Genomic DNA, 19,012 nt, shown 5'->3' with positions numbered 1-19,012 from the left:
GATCTAATCGCTTTGCATTCCTTAGAATGGCGACGGGAAACGGGATCGAGACGAACGATTTGAAGTTTAACGCTAGAGTCGCGGCCGCCGTTGCGGAGCAAATGAGTGCGTTTCGTGAAGAAATAGATAGGAAGTATTCCGATTCTCGGAGTAGTGGTGAAATGGAGCGTTGTCTTAAGAGCTTCATGAGGACTAAACCCCCGATGTACGATGGGAAACCGGATCCTTTGGTTAGCACCACATGGATTTCGGATGTTGAAGGGTGTTTTCGCACTATTGATTGCCCTTCCGAGAAAAAGACAAGACTCGCTACTAGTTTGTTGTGGGGTAGGGCGAGGGATTGGTTGGATGGTAAGATTGATCTTGTCGGTGGCGAAACATTTATGGCTTTATCGTGGGATGAATTTAAGGAGGAATTCTTCGAGGAGCTCCGGACTTCCGCCGATTTGTGGGAATTTCGTAATGAGTTGCGAAATTTGCAACAGGGTTCTATGGATTTGAATACTCTCAAGACGACCTTTATGGCAAAGGCTCGTTTTTGCCTGGAGTATTTGAGGAATGATCGGTTATTGATGGGGGATTTCTATCGGACCTTGAATGATGACTTGAAGACTAAAATTAGCCGGGGTCAGGCAAAATCGTTTGCGGAATTATTCGACTTGGCTAGAGGTTTCGAGTCGTATTCACGATCCAAGAAAGGTGAGCCTTCAAGTGGGAGAAGGATTGTTTCGTATGGTGCTCCAAGTAAGAGGACTAAGGGTCCGAGTGTGAGCACGGGTGGTACACGAACGAGTATATCGGATTCTAGTGCGTCTAGATGTTAAAATTGTGGCGTGAGGGGTCACAAGTCATGGGAATGTTCGGTGCCAAAGGGTGAGGGCACGGTGTGTTTCATTTGCCAAGAGGAAGGACATCGTAAGTCAGAATGTCCCAAGTTAGCGGGGACGGGTGCGGCAAGGAGACGTTAAGGTACGTTTCGTTTTAATAGATATTTCCTTTGATTATTTATTATGTGCCATTTGATTTCGGGTTTGTTAAATGCATTGTGTTGTGCATGTTATTGTTAGGAGCGGCGTTCCTAATGGAAGTACCCTATGGTGACGTCTTGATTGTTGGGCGAAGGGCGTAAGACTTGGTGCAACCAAGCATTCCTTAGTATTTGGGAATTGTTTCTACCAAGCCATGTGTATGGGCTTTGGTGTTCGGATGTTACAGCGTGTTCGCTTTCGTGTTGAAGTTGATGAACCATGAGGTTCAACGGGTGGATTGGAACCCGAAAGAGATTGAGTGTTTGATCTCGATGTACGTTGGTAAAGGAGTCTACGTGACACGACATTAGGTGCCTCTTTTATACCTACCAGAGTGGTGTTCGACTCCGATTGTGTTGCGGTTACATTGTACTTAGGGTACCGAAGTGAAACCCTTAGGTACATGAGTGACTAGGTGGAAGTTGACAAACTATAGCAATTGGATGATTGCGAGAGTAAAGTTCGTGTAATTTGCGGTGCACTTTTTGTTCGAAGTGTTTAAGGATTGCTTAAAATCCTTCGTGTGCTCAAGGTCGGAGCAAGATGTGGTGATGGGTCGTGTGAACCCAATTGTTAGTAAAGTCTACCTTTGGTAGCATTGTACGGGTTCACAAGACGCGGTTATGGAACGTAGTTCCAAGTGGGGGAGTTGCACTCCCGCACGAGGAGGTTTTAGTGTGAGATTTCGGATGATGCTTTTGATAGATCCGAAATTAGTGTCGGGACCTAGTTTTGGTCGATTTGTGGTGGAGTACAATTTTGGTTAAATTGTACTTATGATTTGGATTTGAAATTATCACCGAGGTGGTAATGTGGTAAATCTCGTTGAGAGATAATGGACGTGTGTGGCGAGCAAGGTGAAATCCCTCGCTAAGGGATGTGCGTATCGGATTCTCTTCTAGAGAATTATTGTTTTGTGCCTATGTTTGATGTAGGTGGTTCTTGCTCGATTGTGTGGACGGTTAGTGGTATTCGTTAGGGTTCACTATAGTGTAGCAGAGCGCGATGTTGCACTACTCGTTGTTCGAGGACAAAAGTGCGTATGTGATTGGTGAAGCATGACCTTCGGGGTCCGCTGACTTCATCATGGGAGTAGAACTATATTGGTGAAGCATGACCTTCGGGGTCCGCTGACTTCATCATGAGGTAGTGTTATATTGGTGAAGCATGACCTTCGAGGTCCGCTGACTTCATCATGGGATTGGTGTTATATCGGTGAAGCATGACCGTTGACGGGGTCCGCTGACTTCATCCGGTGTTGAGATTTGAAAGTGGATCGCGTGTGTTTACGGATTCACGATGACGCGTGTAGTTTCGGTCATCTTATTGTGGAAGTGAGTCGCGTGTAGTTCGGATTCACAAATGACTCGTGTGGTTTCGGTCATTGTATTGAGGAGTGAGTCGCGTGTGGTTCGGATTCACAAGTGACGCATGTGGTTGCGGTCATTCTTTTGGGATAGTGACTCTCGTGTAGTTCGGATTCACTAGGGCGCGTGTAGTTCGGCCAATTCCGATTGTTGTTGAGGTGAAGGTAGTGAGTCGCGTGTGCTTATGGATTCACTAAGGTGCGTGTAGTTTTCGGCCAGCCTTCATGTTGTGTGATCTATCGGTTGTTTTATACACCGATGGTGGGGTCGTAAGGACCGTGTTGTGTGATCTATTGGTTGTTTTATACACCAATGGTGGGGTCGTAAGGACCATGTTGTGGGAACTATCGGTTGTTTTATACGCCGATGGTGGGGTCGTGAGGACCATGTTGTGGGATTAGTGATGCGATAGCCGTGTTTCGCTCACATGTTGTTACGGGTGTGACAATAGTTGATTTTGTATACCTTGGGTTTTGCGTTACCATAGTCGTTTGGGACGCTATCGGTTTTAGCCGATGCTTATGATTTTATGATAGTTGCGTATTGGTCGAATTGCGCACTACAAGGGATGTTAAGTGGTAAGTGTTATCCGTAAGGATTCACTTCTTTTCGGTCTTCGTCGGTTTAGATGGTTGACTATATTTTGATGTGCGGATGTTACTAGCGTTGTACTTGGTATGGTATGCTAGGGGTTGATATCTTGGTTCGAGATTGGTTGAGTCTTTCCCCGATGTGAGGGATTGAGCATGGTTTTAGTGCTCGGATTGGTGGACTTGATAAATCGCGGGTGATGATTTAGTTGTTAAGGGTAACTCTTTGAGAAGAATTGCCTAGAGGAGTTGGAAGAATACGTGGTGATTTCGCGTATTCTAAGTGATTGTTATAGACTTCGGTTGTTGCGTGTATTGCACGGCTCGGAATGCGTGCAAGTGTGTATCCTAGTTAATGGTTTGGTCCTTGGGTTAATGAGTGATGTAATGGAAGTCGGATTGACACGTTGTTTGAGAACCATAATGTGTAGGTTCGGATTGGTTAAGTGACTAGGATCACGAGGACGTGATCGAATTTAAGTGGGGGAGAGTTGTAACACCCCGTTTTTCTAAACATGACGCTCGGGGCATAATTTGAAGTCCAATAATGATTAATTAATAGTTTGGATGTAATGAGTTGACCACGTTGGACTTTGGGATGTTTTAAAAGTGAAATTGGAGTAAATTAGCTAATCTGTCGAGTTCGGAGGTGTTTTATCGCGTTCTGGTGCGTCGTGATCCGTGACAAACATGCTTGAAACGCGACAACTTCTGATGCATGGTTTCTGTCTTTTTGTCGCGATTAAGTGTTGTTTGTCTTGTCCTGGTGTCGCGAAACGCGACAAAGTGTCGCGAAACGCGACAAAGTGTCGCGAAATGCGACAAATGTCGCTGTAATGACATTTTTAACCCATTTTAATGGAATCTTTTGGGGGTGTTTTGGTAATTTCACTTATGGCCGGTTCTAGAGCCTTAAGACTGATTCAAGGCTCATTTTATCTTCATCTTCACTCAAAAACACTCTCAACTTCAAACCCTAGAGAGAGAGGAGGGACTTAGAGAGAGAGAGAGCTCCAATTGGAGAAGAATAAGGGTGTTTCGGGTCAAACCTCAACTATTAAAGTTGTTCCACTCGTCAACGGCATCATTTTGGCGGTATTGGTACTTTCCATTGGCGATTGCGGATTTTATTTTGGAATTCATCAAGACTTCAAGGTGAGTGTTTATATCATATGTGCATATGTATGTGTAGGATGGGTGCGGGTCGGTGAAGTGATTCTCGGCTATAGAGCTCACTTCACATATAGGTGGATTTGATGGACTTGTGTATAGGTTCAAATGGCACGGTTGTGCGTTTTGGTTGACTACCTTTGGCGAGGTGCACATTTTATGTGTACGATATCACATGGTATTGTGATGTGGATAATCCCGATGGCATGGGATTTGGTATTTGAGATGCGGTTGTGTAACCCCGACGACGTGGGTTTGATGTGGAAGTGAGTCACGTGTGGATGCGGATTCACGATGACGCGTGTAGTTCGGTCATCTTATTGAGGTAGTGATCTCGTGTGGTTGTGGATTACTAAGGCTCGTGTAGTTCGGCCAACCTCGATGTTGTTGTGTTAATGAAGATAGTAGTCTCGTGCGGATACAGATTTACTAAGGCTCGTGTAGTTCGGTCAATCTTCATGTTGGTAATTGGTGGTTAGTTTCGGTATTGGGTTAAGGGGTTAACCTTGGGCGTTTATATATTGTATATGTATATTAATGTATTGTTGTGATGTAGCTAACCCTCCGGGTGTAGCTCATTGACGTTGTTCACGTCGTCGTTGGTGAACTTACTTTATTGTTGTTAGCTTGTTGCTTAGTGATTGTACGGTATGCTTAGCTTAGCTTGCCTTTATGCTTGGATGCTCCGGTATGCGTTATTTGATTATTTGTGTGGCGTGTCCATTTTATACATATATATGTATGTAGTATATTCTCACTCACTAATCATTAGCTTACCCTCTCGTTGTTGATATTTTTATAGGTTCGCGTGATGGCGGCTCGGGTAAGCATGGGGAATAGAGATCTTGGCTAGGTTGCTTTAGAAGATCTTGCTTTTGTACTCGATTAGGATTTGGGTAGCGTAGTCCCAAATCACCATGATCGGTTTTGTGTAAACGTAACTAGTAGGGTCATAATGATTATAACCGGTTAATGATTTAACTAACGTATTATTGTATTAAGAAGTTTCAATTATTTTTGTACGTTTTTAAGTTCATTGAACTTACCTTGATAAAAATACGTTTTAGAAATTGTGTAATGGGACCTAAAGTATTATTTAACGCGTATTAAAAGGAAAAAATTTTATGGGATGATTTTAATACGGGTTGGGTTGTTACATTGTAGGACTTTAGTAGAGCCAGTGGGTCTACTTAGTTTAGATACAGATGGAACAGAGTGTTCTATCTCATCATCAGAGAACCCAGCAACATGGATTGGTGAAGGATTTGCAGCTGGTTCTTCTTCATCATCAAGAGCTTGCTGAGTAGGCTCTTCAAACAATAACTCTTCATCTTCTTGACTGGGAGATGAAGCTGAGGCAGTTTCATCAAATGTAACATTAATTGATTCTTCAAAACAATCCCTTCTTTTATTGAAAACCCTATATGCCTTTGACATGTTGGAATATCCCAAGAATATACCTTCATCAGCCTTAGCATCAAACTTACCTAGCTGATCCCTATTGTTTAGAATGAAACAGGGAGTGCCAAATACATGAAGAAATGAAATTGAGGGTCTTCTTCCTTTGAGAACTTCATAAGCAGTTTTCAGATGTCTTTTCACTATTAAAGATCTATTCTGGGTAAAACATGCAGTGTTCACAGCTTCTGCCCAATATGAATTTTTTAGCCCAGACTCAGCTAACATAGATCTTGCTGCTTCAATAAGAGTTCTGTTTCTTCTTTCTGCAACACCATTCTGTTGAGGTGTTCTTACATCAGAAAAGTTCTGTGAAATACCTTTGTCAACACAAAATTCTTCTAATGTAGGATTTCTGAATTCTGTACCATGATCACTTCTTAGCTGTTTCACCAGTTGCCCATTTAAAAGCTCCATTCTTTTGATAAAATTGATAATTTCATCAGCAGCTTCACTCTTTTGCTTCAAAAAGAATACCCAGGTGTATCTGGAATATTCATCAACAATAACCAGTGTATACTTCTTCCTACTACAGCTGGCCACATTAATAGGACCAAATAGATCCATATGAAGTAAATGAAATGGTTTCTCAACAGATGAGATTTGCTTTGATTTGAATGAGGCATGGTGATGTTTTCCCTTTTCACAGCCAGGACACAATTTGTCCTTTACATAAGACATAGGGGGTAGCCCAGACACCAAACTTCTATTGGATAATTTGTGAATGTCTTTGAAGTTGAGATGTGAGAGTCTCTTGTGCCATAACCACTTCAGGTTGTCTGCTACCTTTGAATAGAAACAAGTATCAGTTGTTGTGACTGCTGTGTTCATATCAATTTGATACATGTTTTCATGACGTTTTGCAGTCAGCAGTGGCTTCCCTGTCTTATAAAAAATAGTGCCAATTTTCCTTCTGAATTGGACTATCTTATTCTTACTTGTCAGTTGGCTTATGCTGAGTAAATTATGTTTAAGCCCAACGACATATGCAACATTTGAGAACGTGACATTCCCATTTGTCAAAGTACCAAAACCTTTTATGTAACCCAACGAATTATCTCCATACGAAACAACTGGACCATCCTTTTCTTGATAGTCCATCAGCAGGGACTTACATCCGGTCATATGTCTCGAACAACCACTATCGAGATACCAGATTTGCTTGTTTTGAATGCCCTGCACAGTAGCTAAGAGATTAGTTCTTTTTGGGAACCCATCCGGAAGGGTCATCTTTGATGATCTCTTCCTGTCTGCTAGTTTGCTTGAGGAGGTAGCAGTAGATGGGGTTAGGGTTAGAGTACACCGATTGGCTAAGTGAAACTTGCTGCCACATTTGTAGCATTTTTTCACATTTGGTATCGGTGACTGGTCATACACTGAGTAAATGGGTGCAGTAAGATCGGGTCGAATTTTGGTTACTGCCTCAATTAGCTGGTCAAGCTTGACTGTCATAATCTCAGTGATAGACAGCTCATCATTCGAGTCCACTTTTGCTTTTCCCTTAAGGGCAACTTTCCTCTTAGAACCAGTACCATAGTCATGGCGTATTGCTTTGCCTTTATCACTTGACGAGCCAGCGTGGGACGTTACTGGCTTGTCTACTGAAGCTGATGAGCTAGAAGAAGTTTTACCTGCTGCCTTGGACTTGCCAGTATTACATTTGACTGGCTTGTCTACAGCTACTGGTTGACCAGTAAGCTTGTCATCAGCTGGCTCAGCATAATTGGAACTCGAACACGAAGGGGAATCAGTTGGTTTAATTTTTCTTAGATTGTTTTTCAGTGATTTCCCTTTTAATGCGTCTTTCTTTTGGAGTCATGTAGTAGATGCTTGAGGGGTCAGTAGTCTCATTAATTAAGGTACTGGATTCTCTTGCTCTAACTTCATCCTCCAAAATCTCTTTCATGGCAAGTGGTGGGGACACAGCAGGTCTAACAAACTTATTTGTCAAGACCTTTTTACCCTTAACTATCTTGGCAAAGGTATTTGGCAAGACAGCTTCAGGATCAGTTTCAAGAATTGAGTCCATGAAAGTAACTTCTGCAATAGCAGCAGCAGCATAGTCACCAGCAAAGAAAGCTTCAACTTGGGCAGGCACCTGCTCGTTGACACACTTTGCTGTGCGTTGAGCAGATGTACACCACGAACCGACAACCTTTTTAAGATTATCCAGCTGGTTCTTGACTTCTGCTGCCTCAACGTGAAGAGACTTTAAAGCAAAGTTTTGTTTTTCAAGTTTGGAAATATCATCTTTCAAGATTTTAATTTCATCATTTTTGCTTTTAAGTTTCTCATTTAAAGATTTGTTGTCAGTTTTTAAAACTTCTTCACGTTTGCTGCCTCTACATAAGTCAACTCTTGGGTAGTCAAACATTTCGGCTTTTTCATCATCAGTATAAGTTCGAAAATTATCAACCTTATACATCAATTCAGTTTTCCATTGAGGTGAATCTCTTTTCTGATCAGCTTCCCTCATATCAGCCAAAAACTTACTACCACTATCATCCTCATCAGACTCCTTGACCTCCTTGGCCATTAAACACAACTTTTTATCAGAAGCATAACCAGCACCATCATCATCAGTATCACTATCAGAGGATGACGACGAGCTGGTTTCATCCCAATCATGATGCTCAGCAACTATAACCTTTTCTGGCTTTTTACCCTTCTTATCAGTCTTAGCACTTTCCTTCATCTGAGCTTTCATAGCTTTATACTTGTTCTTGTACTTGTCATCTTTTGAGAAAGAGTTAGCATGTGAAGTTGAAGGCTTCCTGGACATGCATTCAGCAGCAAAATGTCCAACCTTCCCACAATTATAACACTCAGATTTAGGACCCTTGACTGACTTGCTGCTATACCTAGTACTCGGTTTCTTACTCCCTTTGTATGACTTGCTGGTTCTATTACGATTGAACCTTTTGAACTGCCTAGCCAGCAAAGCCATACCTTCAGCAAACCCTTCTACATCACTTTCATCATCACTACTTTCTTCAGACCCAGTACCACTATCCACATCACTCTCAGCTGTCTCTTCTTCTGCCAACAACTTTTGAACCAGTAAAGCCTTTTGAGCTTTTTTTTTGCAGCAGTAATAAGAGCAGTATCATCTGTCTTAGAAGATTTTGAAGTGGTGGGGGCAGACCTAAAGTTTTCTTTCAAGTTAAGTTCAAATTTAGCCTCTGCTTTCTCATCGTTCCAAAGTGAACTGTAGAGAGAAGACATGTTAAAGTTCTTTAAGGTCTGAGTGGTTCTTAAAAGGTCAGTAACAGATTTCCATTTAGTAGAAAATGAATCAATGAATTTGTTTACTTGTTCAAATTCAGTATAGGGGACATTCAAAGTGATCAGGTCTGTAATCAAGGAGTTAAACCTAATAAAGGTTTGCTTAAGGGTTTCATTCTTGTAGGCAAAGAACATTTCTTATTCTCTTTTCCAAGCAATTATTCTGTTCTGCCTTACTTCTCCCATACCCTCATAGGTGACATCTAGATAGTCCAACATAAGCTTGGCATTTGATTTTCCCTTAATCAGTTTGAACAGTGGGTTAGGCAAAGTTATAGCTAACAGGGTTCTGATTTTAGGGTCAAGTCCAACACGACGTTTATCCTCAGCATCCCATCTAGAAGGAGTGAGAATAACCTCTCTACCAGGAACAGCAGGAGAGTCAGCTATAGCTGGAGCACTACCAATAGTCTCAGTGGGAATAAATGGACCATCTGTGGCAATACCAGGCATGAGTGGGTCAATAGACTCAAGGTGAAGCATGAATCTTGCCTTCCAAGTTTCATACTCATCTTCATCAAATTTGGGTGGTCTATTGGATGAGCCATTTTCAAGGTAAGCTGTATTTGAATATGCAGCCATGAGAGAATTCAGATCCAAGATATTAATTATCAAGATTGAAGCTCGGATAACAGTTGTTGGTCCCTTGATAACAACAGGAGTATTGTAGAGGGGGGGGGGGGGGGTGAATACAATTTCTTTTAATTAACTTAACAGTTAAACACGATTAGTATTCAAACATGTAAATTAAATAGAGTCACAGGTAATTTTCAACGGTTATTCTTTATTGATTGAATTAGAAAGAATCACAACTATCCTTGGCAGAATGATAGTTGGTTGATACAGATTACCTAGAATATAGCTAAGAGGTAAACTAAAAGCTATTACACATTTTTTACTGTAAATAAATAAACCCACACCACTAGTTGTTACAATAGTGAATACAACAGTTTATAGTAGTCCTATTAACCGTGTAATAGTTCTATTGTCCACTGGTACATAGGATGTCTGTACTTATGGGGACAACTGCATCAGAGAGCATGTTCTCCTCTTTCCTCTTTGGTAGCTATTTGCAGGAACACCCCAATTTGGTTTGGCACCACTATTTGATTAAACAAATAGAATGTTGTGTTCCCTAGGTGTTGACAAAGTATAACCCATGTCTGCACATGCGTCAAACTTCTGCATTCCCACGTGGTCTTGTAAGGTCACTTGTTAGCCGCCGACGCGTGTCCTTTTCTGTTCAACTTTGTCTTTGACTTCTGTTGAATAGTACAATTGATGTAGACCACTCGGGAAACTAATATGCTTATAATGGAGCATAGATGTCTTGTGTAGTAAGCTGCATTCCAGCAGTGCTGGTTCTTCGTTGCTGAGATACTTGATATTCTTGAACTGCTGAGTACACATCATGTGCTGATTGAAGAACACTGTCTACCTTGTGCTGGTAGACTGAGCAGCAAACTAAACACTCGACACAGCAATATCTGCTGTTTATACATAAACAAACTTGTGCTGGCTGCACATAATATTTTAGTGCAAATAAATTACAGTTTTATCATAATTAAATCCTTAATTATTTTGGGAACTCAACTGGATGTTTGACATTGAGCGTAGGAGAATTCTAGCTAGTAATCATCGCATTCTAGTGGAACGGAAGGTCATTGCGACTCGACTGACCTATGCTCCTTGGGAACAAATTGAGTGTCAGGCATTCCTAGATATTGGAGATTACTTTTGTCCAGTATTGGTGCGTGAATTCTATGCCAATGTGGCATTAGAAGATGGTAAGAGGAAGTTTATTCATTCCACACTGTTTGAGCAACAGTACAAATGGACCTTGGAGGAATTTTCAACTTTGTTGAATGTTCCTCACACTGGTGTCAAGATACTGTATCCTAGCAAGAACATGAGAAATATTCCCAACAAGTTCAACCTGTCTGAGCTAATTGCAAAGATTTGTAAGCCCGGGAAAGAAGTTAGTTCTGGTAGGATTGAGATTAGTGATGACGAGGTGTTACCTCAACTTGAAATTCACCTAAGGATAATCAAGCAAAATGTCACTTTTAGGAATTATGAAGACAATCTGTTGAGCTGTACTGAAGCACTGCTATTGTATTGCTTACTAGAGGTTATTCAGGTGAATATGGGTCACTTTCTTATTAATGTGATGAAATATTTTCTTGAGATGGAAGAACCATTTCCCTATGCAGCCTTATTACATAACTTTTTTGACAAACTTGGCGTGGTGCAATATGTCACAAGGCTGGTGCTAGAGAATCCCATTGTGGGATAAGTGATTATGAGTTTCAGTTTTTATGCTTAGCTTGGTATATTGTGTAATTTGATAAGGCTAGTCTGTTAGCCTTGGAACTATGGCTTGTAATAAATGATAACTTCTGAACGATGTATTTGTGCGTTTCTTAGTTAATGTGCTTATTATGTTTGTTTATCAACGGTTTCATGAAATTAACTTGATACCCCATGATTCATGGTGGTAAACGCTTAATATTCGTATTGTTTTGAGTTTCGTACAGATTATTTAAGATGTCTCAAGAGCAACAACATATGGAAGAGGAAGTAGAAGAACAACAGATCCCACTGTCATCTGAACTTCCTGGTCTAATTGGACGAGAAGATACTAATGTGCTTGCTTGTGTTGATGACACCGGAACAGAAGCTCAAAGAGGAGGTTTTGGTCCAATTATCGCATTTCTGAAGCGATCTAGAATTTTTAAGGCTATCACGGCTGAGTGCACTCCATATTACTCACATCAGAGAAAGTTTTGGGAACTTGCTAGCATTGTTATTGAGAACAATCGGCAGGTGATTCTAAGCTCAGTCAACAATACCATTGTTCGGATCTCTGCTCAAACTATCAGGGAAGATTTGGGGTTCCCGGATAATGATGATATGCCAACTTCTTTACCAGTTCTGAAGGTAAGAAGGTGTTTAAAGAGATGTGGTTATGTTGGTGATATAACCAAGGCAGTGAAACGTACTAAGCTCCTAAGACAGTACAGATACTTTACATTCTTCTGAGGTGTTTGAGCCCGATGCAGGGTGGTTTTGATGAGATGACTGCAAAATATAGTTCTATGTTTGTTGCGTTGGTCTTGAATGCTGATTTTAACTTTTCTCAAGTTATATTTGATGGAATGGTTCTGAATGTTAAATGGAAGGTACATCTGGTGTTTCCGAGGTTTCTTCAGATTATGCTAGAGAAGCAAGTTCAAGGGTTAGTGAAAATTCCTCAGGATGAACTGAAGCAGAATCATTTGAATGATCAGTCCTTCAATAGGATTTTGCAGAACAGGGTTGAGGTTCCGGAGAAGAGGTTGATCAGTCATCTGGCTGATGAAAAGTACGTGTGTCCAGAAGGTTTAAGCTGCCGACATGAAAATAGTACTTCTGGAGATGAGACCGATATTACTATCGAAGGTGAGGAAGAGGTAAATCAGCCTCCACCGAAGCACACTGATCCTCGATTAGTTGATGAAGAGGATGTGATTGCGCTTGATGACAGTCAAGTTGATTTAGTTAAAAGAAAGTTAGCTGAAGCTCCTAAGGTGTCAACCAGACAGAGACAGAAGCGTTTGAAGATCTTGGTAAAGGACGAAAGTTCATCTTCTACAACAAAATCACAACCGAAGGTTGCTTCGACTGTTCAAGCTACTGGTGATGCTGGTGGTTCTACTAAAGTGCCACCCATTCAACAACAACAAACTCCATCGACTCAACAAGTCCAAACTACTCAGCGTCCTGAAGGAGTTACAGGTGATCTGACAGGAATAGTTAATCGGAGATTGATTCTGTTGACTGTTGATTTTGCTAAATTTCAAAAGGCTGCCGATGAAGTTAAGCAAAGAAGGGAAACTGAAATGTCGGCGTTGAGGGAGTTAGTTGATCGACAACAGTTGAAAATTGAGGAACTTGAGAAAAATGTTGGAAGTCAGGCTGGAGAAATTTTGACTCTTCAGACTCAAAATCAAGAATTGACTGAGAGGTTAAATGAATGGGAGAAGAAAATAGTGATTGAAGAAGAGGAGGAGGGTCCAGATCCTTTTGGTACCCTATGTAATAAGGAGGACATGGCAGTTGAGATTGCTAAAGGTTACACTAAGGATCACCCACTGTACGTAACTCCACTTCAAGTAATAACAGTTTCTGAATTTTTAGTTATGAAGGATCGTCTTAATCACACTACTGTTTACACTGATTTAGAAGAAGGGGAGATCCCTCCGGATCTCACCGAGACTGAACAAGAATTGATGGAGCGTCTAGAGCGACAAGCTAAGGAATCTGCTGAAGCTGCATCAAAGGCCTCGACTGAAGCTTCGACTTCAGGGGCTCATAATTTTGATGATGAGTTGAGTGATACAGAAGTTGTTGATGAAAGTGATAATAGTTTCGATGAGGTGATTATTGAGGATGAGCCGACAGAGCCGTATCCACATTATGAAGGTTTTGCTGATAATGATCTTCCAACTTTTGCTGATTACTTTCAAATGAATGATGAACTTTTGGATATAAAGTGCAAGGAAAAAGGACAGAAAGAACAAGAAAGTGTGTTGCCGGAAGTGTTTTTGCCGGTGAAAATCAACAAAGAAAATGTTGAAGTTTTGGAAGAAGAATGGAAGTTTTTGATGCGAATTAGGCAGTATGTTATGAAGCCTAAGGTGGAGCGGCAGTTTTTAAAGTTTATCGAGCACTGTGAAAGTTTACGTGCTAAGGGAAAAATAATAGCCTGGGCTTACATAAAAGAGTTTGATATATATGCAATCAAGAAAGAACACGGAGTGGATTATATCAAGTATGCATACGAGTTCAAATCGTTACCATATTTTGAGTTTATACAGGTGGCCAGGCTTAAGATGTTGTATCAGGATTATTGTGGAATTCCTGATATTTTGGTTCGTAAGATAAGAAGATCATTTCGATCACCTAATTTTCTAGGCTTTTGACCATAATTTCCAAAGATCTCTTACAGGACGAACAGGAAAACAGGGGTAAGGAGGAAGATAGTAAAATATCAACCTGTGAAGTATATGCGAAAGGTTCCTTTGCGAAAGATGCCGCAGCACTTCAGTCCTCGTTTTCGTTGGTGGTATTATGATGAACGCTCGGAGGAAGCGGTTATTGTGTTAGACAAAGATGGAGGAGATGAAAATGATATTATAAGGGTTTTGGATCCAGTTTGGTTGAGGAACTACTGTGAGAAAGATATGTTCACCTTATACTACAACCGAATGCTGTATCGTCCAGAAAATCGTGTGCAAGCTGAACAGTACTGTAGAGTTGTGAAACTCTGCTATCTGAAGAACTGGGTGACAGATCTATTTACTGATTGATAACTGAATTTTTATGTTCTACGGCTAGGTCTTAGGGGGAGTTTGTTAGTGCATGAATCCCCAGCCGTAGATTGATTCATAGTTTGATACATTCGGTTATGTAATAATGTTTACTTGTGACTATTGATTAAGTTTGTGATTGTGCGTGCTTAATTTGTTAAACAATCAATTAGTTAAACTGCACACACAGTCGACCGAGTGTGTCCACACAGTCGACCGACTGTGTTACACAGTCGACCGACTGAGAGACACACTCGACCGAGTATGTCTGATATGCAGTATATATACGGGTTGAGACTTCTTTGTTGAGGTTACTCATCCCATTCACCCTAATCGACAGGTTTTCGTCTCTGCCGAACCCTAACACCAAATACCACTGAAATACTTCGTTTAGGCGTTGATCTAATCTAGTAATTGTCCTAGGTTTGATCTATTCGATCCCGATACGACCCATATCTCGGTATAACCCAATTCTAGTGTATTCCGCCTCTAGGATTGTTAGCAAGCGACCTAAGATCCTTAAATCTTCGTCTACAGAATCCATGAGAAAGAGGGAATATGTAAGGGCAAAGGAAGAAAATAAAGATGAGAGGACAAGTTAGGTGAAGCTTGGCGGAATATGATGTTTGGTTGGTGGCGGAATTGAAAGGTTGTGGATGGTGATTTTGAAAATTCCGGTCAAAAAGGTTTGCACATGTTTCAAGTCAGAGCAGGTTTACGTTTGAAAAATGAGGGGTACTGTTAAAAAAACCAACGTAGTAAATTGTCACAAACTTCAGTACCTGATATTAGGCTTCGTCATTTTATGATATAGACCTCATCATAGTTTACTGACACATGGACACGAATATCCATTCTACTTTTTCACTTCAAATAATTTGTTTTAAACTTAGACAAAAAAATCGTAATTGTCTATATAAAATTTATTTTTAATATACAAATACTAAAATTAGTTCATCTTAAAATTACTCAACTTTGGTATGTCATGTAGGGGTGTTCATCGGTTCAGTTTTCGATTTTTCGGTTTATTCGGTTCGATTTTTTTCGGTTTTGAAATTCTAAAAATTAAAACCAAAAACCAAACCGAAATCAAATTCAAATATCAAAACCAAAACAAAAACCGAACCGAAAACCAAATTTGAATTCGGTTCGATTTCGGTTAAAAACAAATTAACTTTCACATCGATTTTTTTTTTTACTTTTTTCTCACGATGTAAATAAACATTATATTATTAACTTTGTAAGTATCATACTAAAATAATATATAATCGAACATATATACGTATTTTAGAAAATAAAATAAGCTTATATAATATCATAATACAATACATTTTATACCAAAAAATAAACAAAACCAATACCAATAACAAAACTAGAACTTTCTCGGTTTTAGTCATAGTGTATACTTTCTAATAATAAACTGTTGTAAAGCAGTGTATATAAATTTGATTGATTCAGCATGCACACACACAAAAATTGAACTGAATAGCAAAATCCACTTAAAATGATTACAGTTTCAAAAATGTGGAGTTAAAAGGAAAATTATGAAATTAAAGATTAAAATGGGATTTCAATCCAAGTAAATCGAATTTGACTTGAAGAGTTAAAATATCTATTCAAAATCGTTTCTCGTACATGTATACAATAATATAAATAACTTAAAATATTTATTTAATATTGTATAAATTGAATTCGGTTTTATATTCGGTTTTCGGTTAACCAAATTAAAAATTTTCAAAACCGAAAACCAAACCGAAAAACCGAATTAAAATTCGATTTCGGTTTTTCTCGATCCAAAAACTATTTTTCAAATTCGGTTTGGTTTTTTCCGATTTGGTTTCGATTCGATATTCGGTTTAAATGGTTTCAAACCAAATGGTGCACACCCTTAATGTCATGTGCTTGCAACGTGAGTTTTGAACTTTTATTTTTATTATTATTATTTTTTTTTTTTGGTTTCAAACGTGAATTTATGTTTTGCTTTTATTAATTTTTCTAACGTGACTTTTTATTTTTATATTTTTTTCCTGAAAGACAAAGACAAGTATATTACTCAGTATTACATAAACTAAAAAATCTGGCAAGAAGCTAGCAAATACAACACGAAACTCACGTTCTCCGACCGCCACAGAAACTCTTGAAGACATGTTTGGCTATTTTAGTTTTTAACTAGATATGTTTGGTAAAATAAACTGGTAGTTAGAGTTTATAATATAATGATAATGATAATAGTTATTATACATGATAAAAGTGTTATAAAAGCTAAAGAAAAATTATAATTATAATTACATAATAATGATAGATAATAATATAATATAAAAATATTATATAGATTATTTTAATATTTATAGAGTAATTATATTTTATAATAATAAAGTATATATAATAATAATAAAAAGATGAAAGACATAATTATTAATTAATCATTGTACTACTTAGTCAAAAAGTTGGTCTTTTAATCCTTTTATTCATCCACACCCAAAATGAGTACACCCCAATGTAAACACACATACACACATACAATTAATCTTCTGACAAGTTGATCATTAAAAAAATAATAAAATTAGTCAAACCAACAACTTTATCAATATTAAGAATTAAATATTAAGAATTATATTTTATTTTATTTAATTTCTGTTTTTTGCCAAAAAAAAAAAAAAAAAAAAAAATCAATATTAAGAATTATACGAACCAAAAGAATCATTTAAATCGAAAACTATTACGCATTTATTGACTTCTCAATGGTGAGGTAGTAGGTGCCAATATGCATTAGCGTATTAATCCCTCCTACTTTTATGAAACAAATATTTTAAACTACTTACAAAATTTCTAAATCACCAAGTCGGTAGTAATTAATTGAATTTACTGTGGTCTCCACGTCTTGTTTTGTTTCTTCAATCTGCTTATTCTTGTTTTGTTTTCACATATTGATTTTGATTTGACAATGATTTGCTCAAACTAGGGTTAGGGAGAAATGAATTTACAGTTAGGGTTTAATGATGAAGTTAATATGATAATTAAATTGAAATATGGATTTTGATGACAATAAAATGCTAATTCGATGAAAAAACATTGAAATTTTGGTGGTAGTGTAATAAATTCGTGAGAAAATAACGAATTATTTCTACCGTCTGAAAATAAGGCTTAGTAGTGGACTGGTGGTGGGTTTTAGTCATTTGGCTGTTAGATAATGGGAAACTGTTACACTTTTGAATAACATGAAACTTTATATAGATTTTGAATTTGAATTATGAAGAAACTATTAGAATTCTTTTTTTAAATCTTTAACTCACGGATTCAGGCTCAGAACTAAGAGTTCAAATTTGTAACTTTGCATATACGTTTTATTCGAGATGAATTCTAACTGATCTGCAGTTTCACTTTTCGCCATACTTGAATTTGAGAGATGTATCTACCACATACATATAAAATAAAAATATGTAAACAGCATCAGTTCAGTCTATAGAGACTGAACTCAGTCTGTACAGACTGAACTCAGTCTATCTATAGAATGATGAACATGAGTTTAGTCAGTGTACAGACTGAACTCAGTCTGCAAACTGCGACATACTGAGTTTAATCGGCTTTAGACTGAGTTCAATTTGCGACGGACTTAGTTCAATCTGCGACAGACTGAGTTGAGTCTGTCTACAAACTGAACTAAACCAGCCAGCGTTGGGTTCTCTCCTCTCCTCTCCTCCCATCAGGCGTTCTCGATGGATTCTCTCTCTCTCTCTCTCTCTCTCTCTCTCTATATATATATATATATATATATATATATATATATATATATATATATATATATATATATATATATATATATATATATATATATAGAGTAAGGATTAAATGATAACTTTTTTGGAGTGAGAACTATGACAACCCTGAAGTCGACCAAAAATGGGCACGATCAAGCATTTTAGGGGTATATCGAGCATTTTTTTGTTCTATATGTTTTTGTAGAAAAGAACTGTACAAGTTGTAGAACAAGCTGTTCAACAGTTGTTCTACATGAATTTTCTTCAAATTAGCTTCGGGGTTAAAATTTAGGGTTTTGTTCTAGAGTTTAAGGTTTAGATTTTAGGGTTTTAAGTTTAAATTTAGGGTTTAGATTAAGTTTATAACACGAACGGTATAGAGTTTAGGATTTAGGGTTTTGGGTTTAGGGACCTAAACCTAAAATACTAAACCTTAAACCATAAACTTTAAATCGGGCTAATTAACTTAAAAAAAAAAAAAAAGTTGAATTCTAACAAAAAGTAGCCAGATTCGAACAAAAAATGGTCGTAGAAGAGACATATTCAAACAAAACTTGTTTCTATAACAAGAATGTAGAACAAAAATTGATTTTAATGCATCTAAAATTTTTTGCTCGAATTTGGCTCAAAATGCTCGCCCATGTGTTATTTTTTCTCGACTTCAAAGTTCCGATAGTTCTCACCTAAAAAATGTCTCACAGGATCCTCACCCTATGTGTGTGTGTGTATATATATATATATATATATATATATATATATATATATATATATATATATATATATATATATATATATATATATATAACAATTATACGGTAATAAATCAAATAAAAAAGATCTTTTTAACAATATTGAACATTTTTAACAATATTGAACACTTATCGATTTTTGTCAAAATGATAGCATCTAGCAACTTAACCAGCACTACCGTAACATCACCATCAAACCGCCATTGAATACCATTTTTAATTCCTAGTTTTATCAATCGTGAGATGATTTGAGGTC

The sequence above is a fragment of the Rutidosis leptorrhynchoides genome, chromosome 11, assembly GCF_046630445.1.
Source record: "Rutidosis leptorrhynchoides isolate AG116_Rl617_1_P2 chromosome 11, CSIRO_AGI_Rlap_v1, whole genome shotgun sequence".
Lineage (NCBI taxonomy): Eukaryota > Viridiplantae > Streptophyta > Magnoliopsida > Asterales > Asteraceae > Rutidosis > Rutidosis leptorrhynchoides.
The sequence above is the reverse complement of the archived record's forward strand: the minus strand, read 5'-3'. Positions refer to the sequence as shown.